The 24,971-nt window shown below is 38.8% G+C and overlaps 1 long non-coding RNA gene across 1 annotated transcript; it reads left to right on the top strand.

The window, feature by feature from the left end:
• The first annotated feature begins 10,682 nt into the window (after positions 1-10,682).
• LOC123374095 lies at positions 10,683-24,419 on the top strand. The gene is made up of 3 exons (XR_006581002.1): positions 10,683-10,771; positions 12,274-12,426; positions 24,224-24,419. It is a non-coding gene; the product is annotated as an uncharacterized LOC123374095 (long non-coding RNA).
• Positions 24,420-24,971: the final 552 nt, after the last annotated feature.

Raw genomic sequence — 24,971 nt, 5'->3', positions numbered from 1 at the left:
TACCTCATATGAAAAGCATGACAAAAGGGGATTCTTGACTGCATTCCGTGGATGATCTTTTCAAATATTCAAGGAGCAAAAAAGCTTTGTTATTTTCTCCAAACTCTCTATATTAATTAGCAACACATTTTCCCAGAGACATTATACTGAAAGCCTAATGCTCCAAAATTCATTTTATAAAGCAAATTCCAAAAAAGTTTTAGTCCAAAATGAAAGAACGTGTTTGGGAAATTAAGGGCCCACCTAATTAATTTTTCTGTACTCCATAATACTGCTGTGTCTTCACTACACCTCCAGTTGCTGGATTGTAAGTGGGTTATAATTGTCTAACACTAAAGACTTGCTTCAGCAAACTAGTTTTGAGTAAGATTTGCATAGAGGCTGGATGGCAGCTATAGACTATGAAGAAACTCCTTGAACTTTTGTAACATGGATTGATTCCTGGTGGCTTTTAACTGATACATAACACAAGATATAACACTTTATGTGATATATATGGCATTCATTTTTTTGAGCGAACACATTTCCCTAACATCGTAAAAGACAAAATCCAAAGTGACAGGGAAGTTGGTGCTCTCATAGTGAACCGATACCATATGTATGTAATATTCACTGGATTGCAATGAATCACAAAAAGTTTTCAATAAATGTACAGTCTTACTGACTTCAACTTTACACTTCCATACATTGTTTGAGTTTTTAATCTTGTACAGTTCACCTTGCACAAACTGTGGTTTTAGCATCATCTCTAGGAAAAATATCCCACAAAGGCCTGTTTGTCAATGTTCTATCAAATTTCTCAAAGCTGTTTTTGCATGCAGACCTTCAGCTTCCAGCCACAGTTACTTTATCATTGGTCTCATATGGGCCAAGACTGAGAGCTACATTCTGCTCTCTTTTACTCAGGCTGAATAGTATTTGACTACTCCTGTGAGGATTTTCACTGAATCCACAATCAAAAAGTGCCTGTTTTGCAGGATCAGGTGCATGATCTACCCAAAAACATATAAGAACAGCCATTCTTGTGAGACTTCTGCCCAAGTTTTCTGCTACTTGAAAACAACTTGTGAGATTTTGGTAAGAGTCAATCCAGACTGGAACCCCAGTGCCTTTCAGCCCAAAGTCTGAGTCTAAATCTACTATGGATTCTCAGCTCTTCTCCACATTGCAGAGGAGAGATCCACCCCACAGTGTGGTTCCAGGACATAATTGTGCCTGAGTCTTTCAAAGAGCAGGAGGCCTTTTATTTTCAACCCACAAAGCAACTGTTTCCTTATGGCTCTCTTAAAAATGCCAAGCACAGTGCATCAGCCACATAGTAAAAAGGAAATATATGTTTTCAGCAAGAAGCAATTATTCAAAATTCAGTGAGCATGTCAAATCGCGTCAGTTACAACACCTAATATCAGAATTTCTTCATGTATAGACAGCAAGATGGGAGAGTTTGTTTTCCCTAGGGCTCAGCTTTGATGATTTCCATTGTTTCTAATAGACTTTATGCTGTCTAAAAACTGTAGACACGAGGGCTCCTCTTCTTATCATTCAACAAGAATACAGATTAAGAAGGTATGTGTTTCCTATCAAGGATTTTCTTTCTTTTTTGGGGGGGGGGAGGGGACGGGAGGGAAGTGGGAGAAGGTGAAGGGGAGAGAATAGAAAATATAAATAAAAGCCAGGATTAAATTTCTGCAGCAAATTCTCCTTCCCAATGCACAAACAGAGATCATGGATTTAAAAATTCTATCTACCATCTAATTTTCAACAAACTGAGAATTGTTGTGCAAATGATATCTAGGAATTCTCCAGCCAGCAGACAGAACCCTTACAGAGCAATGCTTCTCTTAACCAGAACGACCACTGAGCTGAACTGTAACACAACTCAGAGGAAATAGCAAGGGCCAAATTCTGGTGCTCGGATCCTGGCCATATTTTGGTGGGACAGCACAGGCATTGCAAGCTTAATTCTTCGCCCATTAAAGTCATTGTTAGTCTTGTTATTGACTTGAATGGGTGCAGGATTAGACCCTGTGCCAGCCTCCCCAAGGCAGAGAGGAAGGGCAGCGTGACTCCACCCTTCCATCTGCAGCAGCTGGCTGAACACAGTAGGGAGCACAAGCTGCACCCTTTCAAAAGCTGGCAGAGCTAACACATCAGCATGTGCTTCCCGAGGGCCCCTGAAGGAATTCTGGCTGAATCAGCCAGTATTTCTCCATAACATTTCTGCTGCAGCATGGCTCCTTCCTCACCAGGGCTGCATCTTAAAGGCGCAATATATCCTAAAGCCTATTTTTCCTCTCCCATTGAAGTCAATGGTAGTTTTACTGTTGACTTCAGTGAAAGCATTATTGGTCATATTTGGACAGAGTTTGATAATTATATACCCACAATTAGACATGAATTTATACATGCAAACACTCTGATGTGTGTACTAGGGATGACTGGATATTGCTTCAATAATTCCATAAAAATGGAAGGATTTACTTCCAGCTTTCCAGATATATTCAACTTTGGACAAAGACAAGGTAATGGGTAGCTTTGAAAGAGCAATTGAAAACTGGACATTATAGTGAAAGACAGTTTTCAAGTGCAGGAAAATAACCCAATTATAATGTGAGGCCAAGATTTTCAAGCAAGGATGCCTAAGGTTAGATTGCTAACTCCATTGACATCAATGTAAAGCTGGTTGAAAATTTTCAAAGAAACATTTTTCTATCAGAAAACAGGGTTTTGACAAATAAATTCCCATGAGGCATTGTGGCAGCTCAGCTACCAGGAAAGACCATTAATGCATTACGAGGAATGTAGTTTGTTTGGGGAGAAAGGCCAATAGAAAAGAATGGGGCCTGAAGAACCCCGATGGCTTAGAGGGATGTAGAGATTAATGTCTATTGACCCAAAAGTAAACTTTTCCTTTTAGATGGACAAACTAAAATGTAGCAGTTCAATTTAGGAAAGTCAAAACATTTTGATTTGGTAAAAAAATGTTGAAACAAAACATTCTGAGATTTCCTAATTGAAATTTTTCAGAAGTTCTTGCTCCAAAAATTGTTTTCTATTTTGACTTTTCATCCAAATTTGGGACTTAAATGTTGCAATCAGAATTTCCCGCTTGGAACTGATTTATTTATTTATAACTTTCAGCTCCACCTCAAATGAGATCTGTTGGCTGCTCGGCCCTTTGAAAATCTGGCCACTTAAGCAACTAAACATAGATTTAAAGTTGAACCTCAGGGACCCATTCTTTAAAATCTTGAATATTTAATATCAGATAAATTCTAAGTAGCAAGAGGATCTGACTAAACCAAACACAGCAACATGTTTCTATTCTGTACTCACTCTTTTTACTGACGGAATTGTTCTCTGTCTTGTAAGTTACATGACAACTGAAGCCAGATTTTTCCTTTTATTTTCTCCTCTATTTGACGGTTTTTCTTATGATTTTAAAAACAAAAATGATCTGCTGATAGAGTAAGAAGTTCCCTTTTAAATCACCTGAGAAAAGAATTGCAAATCTCCATATGAACCACGCAGATTCAAACAAATCATAATGCATTCAATAATACATCCATTGTTCCGCTAAGTATAGGGCTCATAAATTATTTTCGAGCAGATACAACTCTTCTGCTTTTAAATGCTTTATTTAATGTTTACACTTCATATTCTGACACAATCAGACCTTATTTTTGTGTTAGTCATTGTGATGCTATGGTTGAAGGATGACAGATGTGCTGAAAATGGGAGATTGGGCAGGTAACCATAGTGTTCCCTTGCAGGAATCAGCCAGAAAAATGCAGTCGGTGATCCCAGAGCGCATTGGTAAGGAGAATTAGTGGAGCTGGGCTGAGCTGAACACCTGAGGGCTTATTAGTGGGTGGATAGGGACCATCCGACACTACCCTCACCCAGCCAATGTGGTTCTGATCCAGTTCACTTAACTGAAGCCTAAATGTGATTTACCGTTTCAATAAGAAACCTATGATCCTAGTGGCCCCTTCTTGCCTTCAGATCTCTGGATCTATAAATAGGGTTCATCAAAAAACATTAATGAAACTTGTTTTCAATTGGGTTTTTTACTACACTTAATTTATTGTGGAAAGTGACTGCTTTCCTCAAAAAAAATCCATTTGTTTGTTTGTTAGAAAACACTAGATAACTCAAGATTTTCGGCAACAACCTGAAAAAAAATGATCTGATTTTTGCTTAATTTTCAGTTTGGGGACCAAAATATTTGGGTTTTGATTTTTCTACAAAAAGTCAGCATTTTCCACTAAAATTTGGACAAAAACAGAAATTTTTTTCATTTTTGTCCAAATTTTCAATGGGGAAATTAAAATTATTTTCTGGCCAACTCAGTCTTTGTAACATTGGTTCAAATTCTGTGCTGATGTAGCATATTGCTGGAATTGTATGGGATACAACTGAAAGAAAAATCTGGCTTGTTTTCCCTCTGAAGGGAGAGGGAATCCTCACTTTCAGGTGGTTATCAGTCATGTTTTTAATGGTAAGTTCAGACATGGTTAAATCAGATGCAAAACATATATAAACAAACAGAAATTGACTGATATTTGGCTAACTGATTTACCAGTATTTTTATGCTAACACCACTCCAGAAACAACTGTGATTTGAAAACAATTAATCATGCTAATCTGTGCACATTAGTCTTTATTTAAACCATATCACATCATATTTCAATGAGGCAGGGGGAGTGGAAACCTTATTTAAAACAGGCAGAACAGAACTCTTTCAAGAGTGGCCACAAGTTATTAAGCACACTATCTTCTCAGCAAGTGTCTCGGACAGATATTTATTATTTGCCTCAATACATTTTCATATAGCAAACTACATTTCATTAAAAGCAGCAAAGAATGCTGTGGCACCTTATAGACTAACAGACGTTTTGCAGCATGAGCTTTCGTGGGTGAATGCCCACTTCGTCAGATGCAAGAGTGGAAATTTCCAGGGGCAGGTAAATATAAGCAAGCAAGAAGCAAGCTAGAGATAACAAGGTTAGATCAATCAGGGAGGATGAGGCCCTGTTCTAGCAGTTGAGGTGTGAAAACCAAGGGAGGAGAAACTGGTTACTTACAGCGGCTAGAGAAGGAGAGATCTTGGGCCACAGGGACCAAGATAGTTCCCTTGCAATGTATTTTCCAGGAAAGGATTAAAGTAATTGGGACCAAATTCTGCCCTGAGATACAAAAGCACATCTCCAGTGATGTTCATGGGAATTGGATATACATATCTGAGGACAAAATTCAGCCATAAGGATGGACAGAGGGACACTGTCTCACTGTATCTCAGCCCTCATATCTTCAGTGGTACTGAATTCTCATGTGGGGTGATCTGAGGGGGAGCTGCAAGATCTATCACAGTGAAATCTTCCATCCATCCACCCCAAAGTGACAGCAGATAAGGGGTATGGAGAACTATTTGGATCAGCAGGTTCAAGTAGCCTCCATAGAGTGACTCTGCAGCTGCTCCACAGCCGGGGGAAGGATTCTTTCCCCCTGCCACTGATCATATCCACCTATCCAATTTACCTATTAGGGATCACTGGGCACTGACATGGGCCTTTTGATTTTAGAGCTCAGTCCCAGAGTGCCTGCACACCCTTTGAGTTTAATGGGAGTTCTGCCTGTGTGAGGACTGCCTAAAGGCTGGACCAAATGTTTCACAGTTCAAAAGGGGATTGTACCCCAAAGCATCTTAGGTACTTTGACTCTTACACTTCTTTCTGTGCTTTTTCGGAACGACTGGTTTGCAAAAATTGCCTATGATTTTGTGTGTTCTGCAAAAAGCTACTTTTTCTGGAATCACATTTGTCCTTTTGTTCCGTGGTCTCACTTGGCACTAAGTACCCAGTTCCTGTGCCGATCTGATTAGCTCAAATTACATGCTTTTACTACCCCTACAAGCTAATGCAGCAGACCTACAATTAAGTGTGGGATGGTTTAAGCCCTAAATGGAACTAATGTCTGGCCTTTGCAAATGCCTTAGGTCCCTTTTTTTCCCCTCTCTAAATTGGTATTTTTTTAGGCTGTTTTCCAACAGTTGAGCCCCTGAAACAAGTCAGAACAGGGAACCTACTCACTCTATTCACAATTATTGTTGCTCCCAAGCCATTTTTAGTATCTCTGACAGTTTGCTGAATGTATAATATTGCCCTTGTAAGGGAAGAATGAATTGGAAGCAGTGATGTGATGTCATTCAAAGTTATATAAAATCAGTATTAAGTGTTGTTAGGGTTTTTTTTCCAATGTGGACTAGGACATGGGCTAAATAATGCTGCCTTCCCCACCCTCCCCGAGTATCAAATAAAATAGCAGCCAAGTTGCAAATGAATGAAGGGGAAAAAAATGTTTGGCAGGAGAGCTAAAAATACCGTAGGTGTTAGAAGCCCTCTGGCACCAGGATTCCTGAAATGATGACTGACTCTTCAAATTTATTCTGGCCAGTTAATCTGAAAACTTCACAGAGGGAAACAGAAAAATGGATAATAAACATGATTATTTCTTATAGGTCCCAATGGAAAAGGACTATAATTTCAGTATACTGATAGGATTATCTTTAATTGCCCACTATGAGTTGCAATACATCATGTGCTGAAGGGGACAACCAGATAAGTCTCAGACAGTGCTTGTGGAATGTGCAGCTCTTGGCACCAGGACTAAAATTACCTAAATCTCATTTCACTGAATATCCTAGTCCCCAAAACTAATATTAAATAAAATCAGTGACCCAGAGAACCGCTAATGATGGAAGCCAAAGATCAATTAGATTGTTTATTCCTTGATAAGGCGTGCATTATCTCAACTGTATATTCTATAGTGCTACCTTCAATTTTAAGTGACTCAAGTGAGGGGGCTTTCACCACTTCCCTTGGGTGTCTAATATTTGGAAAGGAATTGGCCTTCTTTTTCGAGGTAAGTGGGTGACTGGTCTTCATTTTTTTTTAGTATGTGCTCCAGTGTAAACTGGTTCACACTGTGGTTTCTTCCTTTTGGCTTGATCCAGATGTTCAAGTCATTGTACAAGAGTTGGTCAATACTCTAAAGATGTGTTCAAGTTTGTGACTGTACTATTCTATCTTCTGGAGCTATACAACTTTTGATTTTCCTAAAGCATCAGTTTCCTTTGTCACCCACTATACAGCTCTATATCCTATATAGCATTAAAGAAAACAAAAACAGTGCATCATGTATTATACATAATACTTTTCTGTTTCAAAAGTGTTTTACAGACATCAAGCAGTTCATTAAGACTCACTCAAGCAGTTGTAATAATAAAGGGTTAAATTAAGCTTCTTCTTTTTTTGTCCTGGAGACCTGTCAGTATGTTATTTTCCACATTGATGACTCCGAATTGCTGGATCTTTTCCAGCTATGTTCAACTTCAAACTACATTCTCCTCTTCTCCTTATTCATTTGTGACAGATGGTGCCCCTCCAGGGTAACTGGCCAGCCCAGTCTTTTCCAGTCTTGCCTTATGCTAACTCCACCTTCAACAAGAATTGTAGCCCCAAGCTACCATATTTGAATAGAAGACATTTTCATGGCGTAACAAATACAGCTCCTTATGTATTGCAAAGCACTCATTGCTTTCTTAAGGCCTGCTCCTGAGATGTCAATTCCTGAATGTGGAGTTTGAGCCTATGCTTCCTGAAGCCAATGGGGGAAAAAAACATTAACTTCAATGTTGCAGGAACAGGCCTATAATCCCATTATTTTCAACACAGGATGTTCAGATATAAAGGTTTGAAGAATCAGGGCCATTCATTATCTATTTTTTTTAGCAAACTTTTAAAAGAGAGAGTGCCCCCAAGTACATATACCATTATGATTATTTTAATACATGTGTCACTTTTCTAGACACACAGAATGCTGCCAAACATACTGAGTGAGGGAAATCAGACGCGGTCTGGAACAAAGTTATTTTTGTTCCTGTATTTATTTTTTGCCTTCCTTCATTCATTGCATATGCCATTCCACTTCCACTTCCAGACCATACAGAACCTTAGATACAAAAATGTGGTATTGTGGTGGGAAAAGTTTCAAATTATATGTGGTTGCCTTTCCCAGAAAGAAATTATTATGGCAACTCGCACTAGCAACTGAACTACATGAAAGGCAAGATATAACTCAGTATATGTACACGTAGCTCTCTTTTTCTCCTTACTTTGCCTTGATTATTGTTACAATCTGTGTGATAGTGAAGGCATGTCAACATCTTTGGCACCTCAGTACTATTATAAGACTTTTTCTTCCTACATGCTGCTAAAATTTCAATACCTGCATGCTTTTTGAATAATAACCTCCCAAAGTGCTTTGCTTAGAGCAATTTTTCCAGTATACTATGAATTTGAGTTTCATAAATTCAGAGGATGTGCACTTCTCACTCTTTTTTAATTGGGATCTGCACACCCTATTCATCTCGTTTCCTTTCCTTCATCCCACACAATATGGCACTCATGCTGTAGGGCAAATATCACTGCTATCTGTGTTCATATAAGTGAATATTGCAAAGATAAAGCAGAACTATAAACACATGGGTTGCTGGGTAGAAGTATTCAGGTGGGAGCTAATTGACAGCTGGTAAAATCTAAGCTCTTTTGTCTTATTGAGAAACTTACCTTCAAGATTGTGAATTCACAGGTATTCAAGGTATTAGAAGATGCACTACTGGATTATGAAGAGATGGGGCAAGGTATTGGTGAAAGTTTGTTGTAGTCTCCTGCACACCCTTTGAATTTCTGCTCAGAACTGTATCAGTTCCCCCTGAGATCCTTCAGTAGTTACTGCTGGCAGTTGCAGAGGATCTAACCTACATCAGCAGAACTCCAAGAGCTAAATTACTAGGTAAGAAAGGGACCAATGATGATGCACTGAGAATGGCAGAGACATGTGGAGTGTGCCTGCTTCTGTGGAACTAGGATGTCCCTTCCTAATGGTTCCTGAGCATCCACTAGATGGGGCTCCACTAGATGGGGCTCCACTAGATTGGGAAGCCCTGCCTCCTAAAATGCCACCAATCTTGAATAGGAGGTGTTACAGAAAAGTCCAAGTTTCCTGCTTTTCTGGCCCCAGCCTTGCATTTCTCTGTGAAATTGGGGGACCTGGACCTTGGGGAAAATAAACCTAACAACACTTATCAGGAAATTGGTGGTAGAGCAATGCAACCATCAACTGGAAGCCATTGCTAGCACTCTTTCAACCACAGCGTGGCCTGGCTCTGTCTGGAACCCTGAACCTATTGCACAAGTGAATATATTCTTGTCACGTTGTCTTGTCTAGTGCAATCCAGATCAGTGAGAGGTTGTGTCGCTGATTGTTTGTGTCTTGAGCAGCCCCAGTTCAACCGCTCTGAATCCAGCAGCCCGCTGGTTACACCACAGCCACACTCTGGTCTCCACCAACCTTAGTTACTACTAGCTAAGTGACCCAATACACCCCACATCCCAAATTTCTCCAAAACCATCTGCCCTGAAATGTCTAGCCCTCTTCTGGAACATTGAGATGAATAATAAGGTCCATTGCTTCTTTAAAGAGGACCAGTTTCTCCCTCTGTTTGGTCACAGACTTTAAAGCATAATATAACTGAGTATCCATGTTGCTCATATAGTGTTAATATATACATTTCACAATGATATTAATTACCAAGGTGTCATTAGTTTTCATAAAATACCTTACTTGATACACTTTTATAATACAGTAATATTGTATACAATCAGTTGATTGATGATCAGTTGGGTGACTGGGCAACAAAATGGCAGATGAAATTCAGTGTTGATAAATTCAAATTAATGCACATTGGAAAAACATTATCCCAACTATACATATAAAATGATGGGGTCTAAATTAGCTGTTACAATTCAAGAAAGAGATCTTGGAGTCATTGTGGAAGTTCTCTGAAAACATCCACTCAATGTGCAGTGGCAGTCAAAAAGATTCCCAACATTCTGTTTGCATTATGACTGGGATAGATAAGGCAGAAAATATCAGATTGCCTCTATATAAATCCATGGTACACCCATATCTTGAATACTGCATTCAGGCGTGGTCACCCCATCTCAAAAAAGATATATTAGGATTGGAAAAGGTTCAGAAAAGGACAATGGAAATTATTAGGGGTATGGAATGGCTGCCGTACGAGGAAAGATTAATAAGACTGGAACTTTTCAGCTTGGAAAAGAGACAACAAAGGGAGGATATGATTGAGGTCTATGAAATCATGACTGGAGTGGAGAAAGTAAATAAGGAAGTGTTATTTTATTCCTTCTCATAACACAAGAACTAGGGGTCACCAAATGAAAGAATCTCTCCCCACCCCCAGGTTGATGGCTTTGTTTACCTTTTATGTAAATGTATCTTCATTGTCTTTGACTGATGACCAGGCACAAATGCCTTGTCTAAGGCTGACTGTGCTTATGCATTGCTTGCCAGATACATTTTAAGAACACAATTCTAGCACATATCCATAACTCTTTGTACACACCCTAATCATACATCATGAAAGAATATTAAGGATCAGTGAGCTCTTAGTTTTCCAGGGATCTATTACATGCCACCTTTTAGGTATACATCATGACAACAGCATGTTATGTGTAGTGAGTATATGAGACCTGATGAGAATTGGTGACAGAATAGTGAACCACTGTGACAGTGCTAGCAGCAGCACCTTGATCACTGGACATTACTGCAGTGTGAAGAAGGCTGCAGGCTCAGCTGTGAGCAATTAAACACTTTCTATTGGGGGATTATGAGCACCTGAGTGGTAAGTACTGGGATAATGGAGTAACTGGAAGTATATAAGTGAAAGGAACAGGAAGCAAGGGGAGCTCTGCTGAGGAGAGAGGCTGTGTGAAATGCTCCTGCCTGTGTTATGTTCTTGGGCAAAACTGCAGAGGAATAAAAGATATACATGGTGAAAGGAGAACTGTCTGGGTATGTTCATGCCATGTGGAGACAAAAACAGGCTAGACAGTGTGGCGCACCTGGTAGCTAAGGGAGCAGCCTGTGACAATCACCAATAAGCCTCTGTGTCACAATTCCGTCCACGCGTCTCAGACTACAACTTATTTTCTTTCAAAAAGACAATTCCAAGTGCAATGCAGGGCAGAGGGCTTCATAGTGCAGATCTTGAGGAGGGTTCAACCATATGCAAGTGAGGCAACATTCACTACTCACTGCATCAAGAAAATAAAGCCAAGAAAAGGTAGAAAATAAGTCCAGAGTTAAATATTTGCTACACTGGAGCTCCTGAGAGAGCTAAATTGGAACCCTTTGAATCTATAGATTTTTTTTTTTTTTTTTACTTTACTTATGGCCAAAAGTTACTACTGAAATAAACACTCTCAGCCCATCTGGGGAGAGTTTTTGGAGTCAAATAATAAACCATTCATACCTAATGAAAGCTTAATACTGAGAAGACTAAACAGAATCTTGAACACCACAATGACCTACCAGGAATTTTGCATGAATTTGACTCTGGATTTTTGTGTGTGTGTGTGTGTGTGTGTTTTTGGTTTGTTTTGTTTTGAAGAAGGAAATATTTTTGAGATCTTTACAGGAATTGGGTTGACCCTCTAATGAGATATCCTGTGATATAATGTGCTCACCTTAGAGGTTATAGTTATGTTTTTAAATTGCAAGAAGATACTAGTAATCATGTTACCACTAAGAAGACAAATGATTCTCAGTATAACCTTCAAACTCAGACAAATTCAATGAATGGTCATATATTTTGATTCTGTTCTTTGAGTTTTCTGACTAGAGTTTCTCTACAGGCCATTACAGCTAATGTATTATGTTTTGCTATTTGTCTTTATACAGGTAAGTTTGAAACTCAGTATATTGGGAATTATATGGATCATATTCTTTATTTATGTAGTAGGCTATGCTGTCTCAATGGTATTTAAAATGTTGCTGCTTTTGCAAAAGGCTTTCTCCTCTCCCCACCATACCTCTTGTATGTACTCTGTTAAAGTCAGATTTAGGGTACACATATTGTACGTGGACACACTTAAGCATTACACTGATATCCAATATTTACAATAGTATTAGTATAATCTAATAGTATTAGTATCTCTAGTCTCAATGCTTTTACGAAAGAAGCTTTAGATTTTGAAATGATCTTATATTTTAAAGATATCTATGTGGATTGTCAGTGGTGTGACTCTTTTGTTGTCCCTTGTTGTAGCATTTATAAAACCCCAATAATACATAAGGAAAATAATGGATGTGTTTAACTCACATAAGTTTTGCTTCCTACCACAGCAACAGCAGCCATCCTACAAGCTACCATTGCGAGAAACTGGTTTCTCCTAAATGACAGGAGTGTGAGATAATCAAGCGACCGAAACTGCAGCTACAGAAACTGACATTTACAGAAAGCATTAATGGTGCAGTATGGGGGAAACACATGAAACTGTAAGTAATATTGTCTCTGAACAGCTTCAAAATGCAAGAAGAAATTGCAAGCATGTCAATTTATTTCAGTCATTCTAACCGATAACAGATCAGGCTCAGATTGTAAATGAGGGCAACCAAATGGCCTTATTGTAATTTCAGGGCATCTACTCATGTGATTAACAGCTCACTAGTGTGAAAAAGGAGTGTACAATGTGGTCAAAAAGGGAGGGTGAAAGGAAAGAAAGGCGCTAGCACATCATTGTACAGTGCCTCAATCAAGCACAAAAAACTAATGAAATCACAAGTCACTGATCCCTAGTACAGAAGGAGAGGGAAGGAGGAAGGGAGGGGATCATAGTAACAGACACTTTGAGGCAATTATACTTAATGTACATTGAAAAGAAAGAGTCAGAATTTCCCTTCCCCAAGGCCAGGTGTAATATGGAAAGATCTCTATCTGCTCTGTTTCAATTCATAAAGCAGACAAAGAATTCTGGAAACCCATATTGTTTTGTGCAGCTGGTAACGTCATGTGTCAAGGGTGGTGTGGTCTGAAAGCTTGTTTTTATTCTCTCTCTGACATATTTCTTTATTTACCATTGTACTGTTAGTGATCTGATTTGGTTCCTTCAATTTCAAATCCTCTGGCTTAAAATCAGATGCTATATCAGAAGGGAAAACTTCTCCAGGCTCCTCCACCCCTAATTCAAATAAAACTAGCCTTCCTTGTTCCTCACCATAAATATAAAATATTCCATCAATTCAGAGAAAGATGGGGGGAGGGGAGTGGCACCAGTGTGTCTATGTTTAATTTTATGTCTTCTTGCCATATTTGAGAAGCTTGAGTGAGAACATTGACATGATGGGAGATAGAGTACAGTTCCTTAGTGAGAGCAATTATCACATTTTTGTATGGTGCAAAAAAGAGCCTTGTTGAACTGAGGAAGAAAATTACTGTAAAGGAATAACTGTAAGTAGCTGAGAAACTACTGTGATGACTTAGACAAAATACATAATCCGGTTTGTAGAGCTTTTCCATTACTGCTTACTATAAGTGCCAGCCAATTAAGCAGGCTGTTTATGCAGCACTGTTGCTCGTCTCAGCTCTGTGTTCCACATGTTCCTAAGTGTGTACAGTAAGAACAGAGGTGTGCTGAAGACAAGTTTCTATTTCTAGACTGGGTAACTGAGAACGAGAGCTGGTCAGGAATTTCTGTCAAAATTATTTTTTGACCAGAAATGCACTTTCTGCAAAATTGAAATTTCCCATGGGAAGATTTTGATTGTGCCAAACTTCTTAAATTTTCTCAATAGAAAATTGAAATTAAATATTTATTTTTGACCCAAATCAAAATATTTCAGTTTGTTGAAATGAATTGAAATATTTTGTTTTGAATTTAACTACATGGTGCCACAGATCCTGTTGGGAGTTGAAGTTTGGGTGCTTCATGCCCCCGTTATCTCCTGTGGGGTGGATTTCCTGGCTGGACTACATCTTGAATTTGTACATATCAACTGCTTCAAACATGGTCTGACTGATTTAGCTGAATGTGTGCAATCTGCCTGCTAGAATACTGAAGTGACCAATCTGGAAGCTTGAATTCTGAACCCCCAAAATGGATACTTCATGAATAATCTATAGACCACTACTGGTTTGCTCGTGATTTGTACTGCCTACTCACCAAAAAAAGGCCACAATTCACCACAATTTGTATTTGGGCAATACTGTTTGACCACACTTACTCAAAAAATAGCTAAAGACAAAGGTGAAGTTGACTACACTGGATCTATTGTCCAAATTGAGTAAAGTATGGGCATGCATACACACAAAGTGTAACCAGTAAAAAGTAATAACAAATAAAATCAGTTATTTAAAAAAAAAGTTCAGATTTAATAATTTCAGGTGCTGCATGTAACACTCAACAGAAGGGTCACCGGTGTAAATTCTGATGGAGGTACCAAACCCAGTGGATAAGAGACTGGGCGTCAGAAGGCATGGTTTATCTTCCCAGTTCTGACACTGAACTGCTGGATGATGTTGAACCGGTAACTTTACTGCATCTCTTTTTTCCTTAGTTTTCCTCATTTGAAATATGAGGATAGTGATAATTGCATTATTTTAAGTGCTTTGAGATATAGGGAAGAAAACTCGTGTTAGAAGTAAGACCCCAATCCTGTAAATACGTACACATGAGTAAGTTTATGTATGTGAGAAGTTCCCTCATATGCATAAGTGTTTGCCTGACCAGAGTCTAAGTATTCGTATTACTCACCTGAATAATTCTTACTCAAGTTGATTCCAAACAGAAGTCTATGCATGAATAAGAATTCTTTATGGGAATAGGGTTTGTAAGAGCAGGCTGCCTTCTTTTTTTTTTTTTTAATTATTTTTTTTTTTAAATGTGACTTTTAATCCCGACCGTGTCCCTCTAAAAGTAATATCATGTAAATGGTAAAACAATTATAGTAACACCTTTTAATAATGGCAAATCCTGATTATTACTTTTGATATTCATTTTATTAACATTAATGATGATGAATGCACTTGGCATGTTGCATGACTGCTGTGTGTAATTCCTTAGGAATTCCACTTTCATTTAACATTAATTATAAAGCATTCATTATAAAGTGTTACTAAAATTAATTCCCGGTCTTCAGCCCTGTCTGCCAAGTTTCAACCTTCAGCAAATTATTATGGGTGAATTATAGACCCTGGGAAAATGAGATCTATAATGGAATCTTAACTACAGTGTCAAGTATCAGAGGGGTAGCTGTGTTAGTCTGGTTCTGTAAAAACAGCAAAGAATCCTGTGGCACCTTATAGACTAACAGACGTTTTGCAGCATGAGCTTTTGTGGGTGAATGCCCACTTCGTCGGATGCAAGAGACGAAGTGGGCATTCACCCACGAAAGCTCATGCTGCAAAACGTCTGTTAGTCTATAAGGTGCCACAGGATTCTTTGCTGCTTTAACTACAGTGATACATTCAGCACGGCAATATTAAAATAAGAACAATATGCAGTTGGATGATTGCAATAATTTGCAATAACATATTCTATGATTCTCCTTTTCTCAGTCCCTTGACATCTTCTCTTTGAGCCCACAAAAATTAAGATATTTAGCAAACTTGTTTAGTCCAATATGACTCACAAGACACTATATTCTTCTTGTTTAGAGACTGTTTGATTATGATATAATGATCAGACTCAGGATATTACCTCTTTGGCAATTCAGCTTCCTGTTGCTGAGGCTGCACAGACACCATGGCAATACTTTTGATACAGCCCAGCAGAGCCAAATGTGGTTCATTAAAAGAAGATTTATTCTCATGCATCTGTCTTGAGTCTGTCATAGTCTCCCAAATGGGACTCAAGGCATTTGACAGTCTTATTTTTCTTCCAGCTCTGACATTCACCATGGAGTATATAATTTTATTTCTCTCATATTTCCAGCATCAGAAGTAGCAGTTTTGTATATCTAAAAGGCTTTTGCTGTATCCTGTTTTAACAAGAAATCCTAACTAGACATTGAATTTTATAGCAGATCCTACGGCAGAGGAAAAGGAAGGATGGCATTCGTTTCTCTTGCTTTATGCAAGTTCCCACACCGTTATTTGGTCTCTTGTTTTGGCATCTGGCTTTTAACATAATGAGCAGATCCAGGTCCATTTGGAAAAACCCACCCACTGGAAAAGAAACCCCAAAGACTGAATTTGCCAAGATCAGGAGCTTATTAAAGTGAATGGAGAAAGAAAAAATTAGAGCGAGAATGTTGTGTAAAGATTGAACAGGGAGACAGGATTCCTCGGTGCTCTTTCTTTCTCAGTCATTTATTCACTGTCTGACCTTAGGAAAGTCACTGAATATTTCTGTGTCTTGGTATTTATAATAGTAAAATATTTATTCGGCTTTTATATATGACTTTCCATATTATAAAAGCACTGCACACTGTTTCTTTCCTTGGTGAAGGAGATGCACTTGTGCCCAAGGTACTAGACTGATATTTATTTCTTTTGATTTATAATAAATGCATCAAAGAGCATACACCACAAGCTCTGGGCACCCTGAATAAACTCTTAGAAGTACGATTAATCATAAACACACTCTGGCAATGCCTCCACTAGCCCCACCCATAAATTAAAGCTTATAGTTATTCTCTTGTTCAAAAGCTTTGCCATCCTGTCATGGAACACACAGAGTATGTGGAATAGAGACAATACAATGTGACGCAAGTGACCAACATCAATAACAGGGACTGAACGTTCATGCAGGTCATAGATTTTAAGGCTAGAAAGGGCCATTAAATCATCTAGTCAACCTCTTGTATATCACAGACCATAAAATTTCATCCAGTTTCTCCTGTACTGAGCCCAATAACTTGTTTAACGAAAGCATATCTTCCAGAAAGCCATCCAGTCTTGAAAAAAATCCACAGGCTGGAAATTAACTGAAACAATTCAGTAAATACTTATAAATCAAAATCAAGCATGGTTTCTAAACTATTTCTGATATAAAAGAAGCTACATGTGTGCCACAAATTGTTCAAAATGACCAATTCAATCATTATGCAAAGAATTTATGCCAGTGATTAATTAAAATATGGGCTTGTGGATATCAAACTGAATTTAATAAAATCTAATTTATTTAATTTAGTGTCCGCCACCTTCTGAAACACTGTTTTTCCATTTTAAAAATTAAAGAAAGGAGACACAGGTTTTGCAAGAGACATGAAAAAATATTTCCTTAGTAAAAGTACAAGCTTTTCTTGAGGTCTAATCCAGATATTTGAGTCCTGAGTCATGCTGGTGATATCACTGACCATGCTGCCAGGATCTACTCAGAATGAATAAATTAAGGTTTTATTGGTGCGGGGGGGGTCTTTTTAGGTGACATACTCCTCATCCAAGCATCGACTTGCAACAACTTGTTTTTAAAAACTCATTTTGTGAATTGTTCTTACAACAAGTCCTGAGAATAAAGATCAAAGCAATAGTCAGTATGATAGCAGTCAATGCACAGACACATACATGAAAGCTGGCAGTCACAATTTAACATTTTCAGGTTTTCATTTTTATGCGCTTTCCACATACCATGCCAGCTTCCTCCATACCAGGCCAACACAATCTGCAGTATGAATAAAAGAACCCAGAAAATGTACCTATCACTACCAGGAAATGTACCACCAGCAGGTGATTCATTCAAAGAACATTTCAAACTACTGCGTGGGTTTCAGCTAATTGATTACAATAATTTTGTCAACCTGTTTCATTCTGTTATTCAGTGCTAAGCATTTTCATCTTCTGAGTAGTCGTACATAAGTCCAATAAAAATTAACACAGGCACCGCTTTCCAAGTGGCTGTTTGGTTGCTGGATTGCTGTTAGTACCATAAAATAATCTGTTCACAAGGACTGCACCAATGCATTTGAGCCAAAAGATAGGCTTATATTGTGTCATTAAAACACATAAATCCTACAGATTCAAAGGTTTATAAAAATTATGACAACGGAAAAGATCTTTAGGTCAGTAATCAGGAATGACACAGCATACTCTTGCCCAATTCCAACCCCATCTCAGGTCAGCCTGACCTTTTCTTACCCCAGTGCAAACTCACTCATTATTTTTAATTATTTGAATTGCAGTAACCCTAGGCAACCAATCAGAGCCCTATCATACTATAAGTACCATGGAAAAAAAACAGTTCCTGCCCCAAGAAGCTTACAGTCTAAGTATAGGATGGACAAGAGACAACAAGTGGACATCTCCTGTCCTCTTATTGAACAGCCCTGGAAAATTCTACTCACACAAAGTGAATAATTTTATTTTAGAGGCAATTTTTACCCAGTTTTTAGTTCATCATTTTCTCTCTCATCAGCCATCCTAGGAGAGGACAAACAAGTAAATTTTGTAACCAGACTGGTAAATTTTCACAATTTTGAAAGTCTTGCTTGGTCACCCAACCCAATTTTTAGGGTTATTTCGGTTGTGGTGTTCCTCAGACTTTGGAATTGAGAAAGGGACTTGGCAGGCAGGCCGTACCCTTCAAACCCAGCCTAAGCCTACAACCTTATGCTGACCTCCTACAAGCAAACTTTTAAAGACAAACCAACACAGCTTCTCAATTCTCTCTCTTTTCTCAGCCCCATAATAAAATGAGCCTGACCCATCTGGCGTCAATGAGAGCCTTTTCTTTGACTTCAGTGGACTTTGGAGAAGTGCTTGATCACATTCACAGCCAAACTGTACACTGTGTGTTACAGGGCTTTCAATAAATGTCTATTCTTCCTGCAGTAATTCCAAGATCATGACTGAAACAAATGTGGTATTGAAGAATGTGAGTGGGTGATACTGAGTTTATAATTCATTCATTTTAAACTGCACCTGCTCATCCATTAAGGTATATATATTCAACATTTGAATAACTTCATCCAGTGGGGTCAATATGGACAGAAGAAGATAGAAAGGGTGTATAAAGTGGCATAAGAAGGGGAAATGTGCAGAAAGTAAAATAGTATACCGTATATAAGCAAAGTCATCTCCTATCTTTCTAGCTTGTAATAATAAAAAATAAAGGGCCAGATGATGTCTCCTTCAACAGCACCCAAAGGATATCCTCTGTGCACAGTTCTTCCCATTTACTTGTGGAAATGGGAGGGATTCAGACATCTCTATGCTTGCAGGCCTCACCGAGGCCCTTCGTGAGGCATGGGATAATGTGGGCAGGAAGAGGGTATGTATGGAGGATGCATTACCATCACCCACCAAACCAACAATGAAACTGCAGAAGAGGCAGGGAAGTGGTAACACAGGGACGTGTATAGGTGGGGGAATCCTTAGTGGGGCTTTTTCACTGCAGCTGCTCTGCTAGGGAGACTGAAGAGATGGGACCTGGGTGAGGTTGCTTACATCTTTCTGTATTCTGAAAAGTTTTCTGTAAAAGCTTGCATTGCCGTCCAAATACTGTGCTGTTCTCAAATGGATAATTGAGGTTTATGAAATGCAGGGACTAACCACTAAAATGTCACTTTAGGTTGAGGTTGTAACTGAGAAACCTCAATTGTCCCGTTGTTCAATTTTATAACAAACACACAAAACCAAAGTTTTGTAGTTGCAAGGGAACTGTGTCATTTTATAGGGTTTTACATCCTTGAATATGGCAGTGAAGTCAGTAGGTGTATTTTAAAATGGATCCACTGAACAACAACTGTTTAATAAGTTAAATACACATTGGAATTACAAAATAAAGTGAAACATAACCAAATAAAACCACAAATTGTTGTAAATTATGCAAGGCCATATGCTACTGTCAGATCTCCACTGTAGAGCCATGGCATTTGGCTTTATTTATTCTTTAAAGCTGGAAATGTCAAAGGAGCCTAAGGGCATTAAGTGTTCAATTTCCATTGAATTTTAATGTGAGTTGGACATTTCAATAGAAGCTCGGCACCGAACACCTTTACTTTCTTTTGAAAACCACATTTTAAAAGTCTTTACAACATAAGAGTCCCCATCTTTGATTGGGGATCAGCTGTAACATTCCAAATGGAGCAGATCCCCATATTCACATATCTCTTTCTAAAAGATATGTTCTAGCCCCGTGTTCTCCACAGCCAGCCCGTGGACCAGCTCCAGCCCCTGACATCTCCCTGACACAGTTCAGGAAGACAGCAAGCCAGTCTCTGATATCAAAAAGGTTGAGAAACACTGTCACCCAATGCAAGGTATAGGCTGGATCCAGGAATAAAGATATTAATTCATTATCAGAGAGCGGCTCAAACCAAAAATCACATATCTGAACAATTCAAAGTTTGGACCGTTTGAAATCCAGATCCTCATTATGTTGTTTGTCTCTAATTCTTAGAAAATCTTTAAAAACTAATAGATTATCTGGAGGAATATTTCAATTGACACTGCAAGTATATAATAAAAGGCAATCCTATGGAAATTAATGGGGTTTCTGTGCATGGATCTGTTTCAAAATCAGGACTTTTGGTATTTTTGCAAAATTTTCATTACATGTTATGATTTTTTATGGGGGAAAGCTACTATTTGGAGTGAAAAAAGTCCCATTCTAAAAGGAAATGGCCCATATTTCAGTCCTACTCCTGTTCAGCCAATTGCTAAGACAAACAAGTTTGTATACATTTACAGGAGATAATGCTGCCCACTTCTTATTTACAATGTCACTAGCTGGAGAGATGGTAGGATGATGACTGGATATCTAGACTGTGGGGGAAAGTATCACAGTGAAGTTCAAAACTGTCATGGGTTACTAAGTCTGGCCACAACACAGGTCCCGATAGATAACACAGCAAGTTAGAGATTTTTCTCTCACACACAACTAACGCTAAGACACCATCACCACTAATCTTAAATTTTATATCAGGTCTGCATTTTATTAATTTCCTACTTTCTGTCAGCTTCCACATCTCTATAGCACAGTTAAAATATTTTACAATAGTAATTAACCACCATTTTTGCAAGAGATCAGCACTGAATTTTACAGAAATACAGAAGAGATGGTAAGGTAGGTAAAAAGGAGTGGCACCTCCCCTTAAGTTTGCCAGCCATTCTATTCAGGTCAGAGCAATAGGAAGAGGAAGAGACAATTCCTATTTCTTCAGCACATGTCTTTCCTGGCCCAGTAGAGGGATGTGGAAAGCCCTGATATTCAGCAGTAGCTGGTACGGAATGCTTTCAGGAAGGAGCTCGGAGAATCTTGGCCTTTCCAAAGTCTATCCCCTGGTGTAATACGATGTGGACTAAGAACAAGAGAGGAAAGTCACTTTCTTCAACTGATGAATGAGGAACTTTATAAGAATAAGGGAAACTCTATTATTCCTAAAGTTACTTTGTCTCCCTCCACTTCATTGTATAGCTACTGCCTAGAACTAATACTGGATGAAATTTGGATTTTCCAAGCCACAGAAAATTCCAATATTTCAACTTTCTGTCCCCCTTGCTCCTCCCACTTAAATCAGGATGAAAAGTTGATTTTTTTCTGAAAAAAATTCAATTCAGAAACATTGAAACTTTTTTCAACATTTTCAATAGAAATTAATATTTTGACACTCTGAAAACAAAATGGTTCATTTTGGATTATTGTACTGTACATAATGCTTCATTTCTGATCAGTTCAATATTAAACTGCATTTTCCTAAAAGGCACACTGTCTGATGGGAGTTGTGGTTCAGGATCCCCATGTCTCCACTCTCTCAAGCTTCCTGACCAGACTAAATTTCTCAGAAGTCACCCAGTCATGTAAGACCCATGATGCATCACCCAGCTCAAACCTGTATTGCATTATGGGAGATGTAGTCCTATAAGTAGCCTGGTTGATTGGAGAGAATGATGGCCTGAACTAAAACTTCCATAAGATAATGTGCCACAAAGGAAATGCAGTTTAATCTTTTGCTGAACTAATTATAAAGAAAATGTTTTGGGTCAGTTCAAAATTAAATATTCCAATTTGGGTTGAACTGAGCCAAAATGAAATCATTCCTTTCAATTGTCTCAAAAAAAATCAAAAAATTTCAGCAAAATCAGAATTTTCTGGATGAAAATTATTCCAGTAGAAAATTCCTCACCATCTCTACCTAGAACCTTCTCCAGCCTGCAGGTGCTTGGCTTTCTGATACACTTTTAAAGCAACAGTACATATATTTTTTTATACCCTGTAAGATCTTCCTGGTAACAGATGCTGTTATTCTCCATGTGAAGGTAAGATTATGGGGCTCAGTTGTCCAGACAGGTCTAACTTGGTCTGGTGAAGTGGGCTTGCCATGGGGATGGGAATGGGAGGTCCTGATTCTCCTTCTGCCCTCCCGCCATCCATGGCCTTGGCTATAGCTGGATACTTGGAGAAAGGAACACCAAGAATTTGGGTCTTTCCTTTCTCAGCCCCTCTGCAAGTTCTTCTTGAATGCTGTTGCTGTTCTTCCATGTAGAGGACAGGAGGGGGAAAAAAATGGGCCCAGTGCACTGGATTGGATTCATTCCAGGGAAGGGATGACTGAAAGGTTCTGACTTACCCTGGTCTCCTCAGTGGTAGCTAGTGCTGGCTATTTTCTTTCTTTACAAACAGTAGGTGGAAGAGTAACCTACATCAAGGGATAATAGCTTAACTTTCCTAGGTAAGAATTATAAAATGATTAAGTGTTTGAAATGGGTAAATTGTAGCTGGCATAGTTTGAAGTTTCCAAGGACAAATGTGATTGGCTTTAAAACATTTGCTAAGAAATGAGTTCTGGAAACACTCAATGTCTGGGACAAGTTTTGCCAAGTTTTGTCAAGTGGCAGAAATCCTACCTCCTTCTCATTTTATCCCTGCTTCTCTCCTGCAGATCTATCCAAACTGAAATACTTGTTTATACAGTAACTCCTCACTTAACGTTGTAGTTATGTTCCTCAAAAATGCGAGTTTAAGCAAAATGATGTTAAGCGAATCCAATTTCCCCATAAGAATTAATGTAAATGAGGGGGTTAGATTCCAGGGACATTTTTTTCACCAGACAAAATATATATATATATACACACACACACACACACACACACACAGTAGAAGTTTTAAACAAACAATTTAATACTGGTACACAGTGATGATGATTGTGAAGTTTGGTTGAGGTGGAGGAGTCAGAGGGTGGGATATTTCCCTTACTGCTAAATGATGAACTAGCAATTGGCTGAGCCCTCAAGGGTTAACTCTCTCACTCTACAAGGCAGCAGGAATGGAGGGAGATATGTGCATTTCCCCTTTAAGTACCCTGCCTTGTTAATTAGATCAGCATGCTGAGACCGCAGCTGCTGCAAGCTCCCTCCGTCCTGAATCCTGGTGTATCCCCCCTGCTCTATGGAAGATGTGGTAAGCAGGGTGCAGGAGCAGGAGGACACCCTGACATTAGCCTCCCTCTTCCTTCCTTCCCCTCCGCACAGCGAGCAGGAGTCTTGGGGAACAGCTCAAAGGCAGAGGGCAAGAGCAGCACATGGCAGTGGGGAGAGGGACAGCTGCAATTGCTAGCCTGCTGGGCAGCTGCTGCATAGGGAACTTAGGGGAGCAAGGAGCTGATAGTGGGAGCTGATAGGGGAGCTGCTGGTCCACCCTGGCTCCAAGCCCCCACCAGCTAGCTGCAACGGGCTGCTCTTCCTGCAAGCAGTAGACAAAGCAGGCGGCTGCCAAATGACGTTAGAAGGGAGCATTTCACAACTTTAAATGAGCATGTTCCCTAAATGATCAGCAACGTAACAATGAAACAACGTTAACCGGGATGACTTTAAGTGAGGAGTTACTGTACTTTGAAATAGCTATATCCAGATATGTTTCCTCTACCTGCCCTGGCATTCAATGTAAAGTTCTGTGACTCATCTTCTCTCACATGGGCTCCTTAATGAAATGTATCTTTCTTGTTGTGGTGGAAAAGAGACAGTCTGGTCAACTGAACAATTAATTGTCAGTCTCAACCATTCCAGTCCCTGAACTGACACCATGTTGGACAGGGGAAACTGATTTCATCCCCTTCATCATTTCTTAACTTCCTCCTTCCCATTAATATACACAATATGTTGCCATAAATGAAGAAAATGGAGAGCTCACTTCCACAACAAATTTTTAAAAGTACGACACTGTGAAATAAGTGTCATTCATCTGAAAGGCTGCAGAAATTTCTACAGAAATGACTACTTTTTCCTCACATTTCACGTAAGTGTGTTCAGCATATATCAAAATGCGTCTATAAACAGTATTAACATCCCTTTAAGGTTTGGCATCTGTGGTGTGGGTATTTTTCTTTTTCTTTCTTTTCTTTTTTTCCACCATTTCAGGTAATGATGCCTGACTTGCTCTGTAGTGTACAGGGAAGTCTGGTGAATGTTACACTTGTTTGGCAGACAGGAAGTGACTGCATCATTAACACTATCCAGAAGTGAGTGCTGATAAACCCTGGCACGGCAACAAAAAGAAAAGCCAGGCAGAGTGACACGAGAACTTGTGGAAAACATCTGCAGTTCACGGAAGAAACCCACATGACAGAACAAAACAGAATCAGTTCAAATAAACCTTGTCCTGTGCAGGCTATAAACAGAATAAGTTTGAGGATGAATATATTGGCCATGCCATGTCCATTAAGTGAGATAAGATGTATTCTTCTGTTTCTTATTTTAATATAAATGTCAAATGTGTTTTAGTCTCATTGTAAATATGCTTCAGAATATGATATAATTTTAATCAGTCCAGTGAAGCCCAGTTGTAGCTACCATATTGAATTTATCTTTCAAGAATTTCCTGCTTTTATTATTTTAAGACTCTGGCAGTTTAACTGAGACTGAATGGCAGCTAACTCCATAAAAAAAAAAATCTCAGACCAGACTTACAGTAAGGAAAGAGAGAAAAATGCATAAGGGTTTCTTTGGAGTCTGATGCGCCAATCATGATTTACCCTGAAACTCAGTAAGTTACATGAGTTTCTACATGGTGTTCATGCCCCTACATGCTCGGTTTGCTGAATTATTGCCATCGCTCCCTTTTAGCATGAAATATGAGCTAGTTAATGGATTTACCTTATTTTCATAT

The sequence above is a fragment of the Mauremys mutica genome, chromosome 7 (genome assembly GCF_020497125.1).
Source record: "Mauremys mutica isolate MM-2020 ecotype Southern chromosome 7, ASM2049712v1, whole genome shotgun sequence".
NCBI lineage: Eukaryota > Metazoa > Chordata > Testudines > Geoemydidae > Mauremys > Mauremys mutica.
Note: the sequence above shows the minus strand (reverse complement) of the source record. Positions and strands in the feature narration are given on the sequence as shown.